Here is a 2,916-nt window from a genome sequence, read left to right on the forward strand (position 1 = left end):
TAAGCATAGGAAGGTAGAGGCATGGGGAAGAAATCTACTTCTACAGCCTCTCCCAGAGGGGATGCCAATTGTGGCCCCACTGCCCCTGCAAATCATATCACAATCTCCCTACTATATAAAGAGCCTCTAGAAATTAATAAGACAATTTATCAAAGGGCAAAGAATAGGAAGAGAGTCTACAGAAAGGGAACCATAATATTCTAAGACATCTAAAAAGACTCTCAACTTCACTAATAATAAGAGAAATGCAAACCAGAAACCCTTCAAAAGTTTGACAATATGCTCTGTTGGAGAGACAGGAGAGAAACTGGCAGTGTTATATATTGCTGTTGGGGTGTAAGTTGATACGAAATATTTGACAGTATCTATCAATATTACAAATGCACACTCTCTTTGACCCAGCACTCCCACCTCTGAGACTTTATCCTATCGATACGCAGTGCTTGAACAAGGTTATCATTACAGCCTTGTCATATTGTTTGTTGTAATAAAAGTCATAAACAATCCAATGTCCATCAGGTGGGTACAGGTAAATAAATGTTACAATCCTACAATGGGCACCAATAAAAAAAATGAGGAAGGTCTCTATGTACTAATATGAGAAGATCACCAAAACATATTAAGGGTGTGAGGGAGATATAGAAGTATATATAAAATGCTCCTTTTCAGTTAAAAGAGAGAGAGAGAGAAATGCACACACACACACACACACACCATAGAAAGATGCCCAAGAAAGTAATAAAATTGATTATATGTTGGTTAAAGGGTGGGAACTTAGTGGTTAGGATATATAGAGATGGGATGGTTACTTTTTGTTGTGTTACATTTTTTTTTTAGTCATGTGATGCATTATCCATTCAACAAATTAAAAAAGACAAAATCCAAAACTCCTCTACTTAGCTCTTGGGGGTTCATTCCAGGTTTCTTCCCAAATTGCTGGACAGAGAGGGTTCCACCTGACTGACTGCCCCTTCCTCGACTTCCCTCCCCAGTCCCTGCCACGGTTCCCCAAGGCCTTGGGTCCCAGAACGTACTGGCTGTCATCCCACCTCCTACCTTAGGAACATGGACCATGAAGTCAGATCAAGTCACTGTGTGACCCTGGACGAGTGACTTCATTCACCTCCCTGAGCCTCAGGAGAACAAGGTAATTGTGGCGTCTGCCTCCAAAGGTTGCGGTGAGGCTGACATGAGAATACACATGGGAGGTACCAAGCATAGATCCTGGGACATGATAAACGCTGCTGTACAAATGTACCAAAGCCACGCTTTATATTCTTTGCCCATATTTTTATTGGATTCTTGGTCTTTGTCTTGTGGGTTTCAGGAGCTCTTTGTAGATTTAAAAGATTGAGATCTGCGCTGCAAGCGGGTAGAGCCCTGGAGGGCCACAGTAAAAGGCAGTTTGCAAAGATCATTATTTCTATGACTGTTTCTCCTCCAGGCCACATGTGCTGGTGTCTGGAGGAACCCCACATCGGAGAGCCTGAGGCTCATCAGGGGAGTCTTTCCCCATTGGCTCATGTCTCTCTGCCAGTGTCCCCGTGGTCTCATGTTGTTCTCCATGGCAGCTCTCAGAACACCCCCTTCCATTCTAGATTAAACTCCTCCTTTGTGCCTTCCCCAAGGGTCCCCAGGTTTATAGAGCACATGTGTGGTGCCAGCCCCTGTAAGGAATGACTTCACTGGTGGGTAGCTGTAGGCCTACCTTGGGAACCCCTATGTCTCCATCCAGGGGCTCCCCAGAGGAAAGACTCCAGGTGGGGAAGCTCACAGGGGTACAACAAGAGATTAGGGCATAGAATATGCACCACTGGGGGCCCCTTACCCTGATCTTTGGATCCTTATTTATCACAGAGCTGAGAAGAAAATATGATTCCCTTGGGCCCACATCCATTTATTTTTCTCCAGAGAATTGGTCCACCCTTCGGCTCTGGAAGCTCCAGAAACGTTCCTCAGAGCATCTGGAATATATATTTGCTTTAACTGGTGATTGCCAAGGCCAGCTCTGCTGCTTTTCTGTTTGTTCAGCTTAGCCCGCGGGGTTGGGGCTGGTCCTTGAGGATGGGGGAATGCCCAGGGCCCCCAGAGTCCTCTCTTTGTGCATGATATGGGATGGCAGCCCCCACCTAGACATGGTCTTCAAGGAGAGCCTGGATGGGGGCGTTAAGAGTTAAAGGCTGAGTCTGCAGAGGCCCCAGGCTCCTCCTGACTCACCAGAAAGCCCCCTGATTACTGTGCAACTTATCCAGACCTAGAGTCTGGTGCAGTGGAAAGATTAGGTCGAACAGACCCAAGATCAAATTCTCATCTCTTGTTTAATAGCTGTGTGACGTTGGACAAATAACATAACCACTCTGAGCCATAGAAAAATAAAAATGTTTTTGTCTTTACACCTTGTCTCTCTTCAGGATATACTGGTATTAAAGGTGTTTGGGGAACCCTACAGACAATGGAATTAGATGGCTTTTAAGAGAGGAAAAAGGATATGGAGAGAGGAGCTAAAAAACATAAGATGAAGCTAAGAATGCAGTTAGTTTGTGAAATGCATCCCCATTAGGCCCTGTTGCAAGAGGTGGGCCCCAGAAAATTCATCTCTGAGCTTCCTGGCAGCTCAAGTAGAAGATGAAATTCAGTGAGCTACAAAATCCAGAGTACCCATCAGATTAAAAATACACCCACCACTCAGAAGTAGCCAGCGTTTTGGGGCCCTGAAGTCAAAGGAAAATTTCTCCCCTGGACCTTCCAACAGGAGCAAGTTGTGGAGGGGAAAATGTGTGTGCAGGGAGGGTGACACTAGCTTCTAGGGCAGTGGTTCTCAACCTTCTGGCCCTTTAAATACAGTTCCTCATGTTGTGACCCAACCATAAAATTATTTTCGTTGCTACTTCATAACTGTAATGTTGCTACTGTTAT

The sequence above is a fragment of the Myotis davidii genome, unplaced genomic scaffold (assembly GCF_000327345.1).
Source record: "Myotis davidii unplaced genomic scaffold, ASM32734v1 scaffold265, whole genome shotgun sequence".
In the NCBI taxonomy this organism is placed as follows: domain Eukaryota; kingdom Metazoa; phylum Chordata; class Mammalia; order Chiroptera; family Vespertilionidae; genus Myotis; species Myotis davidii.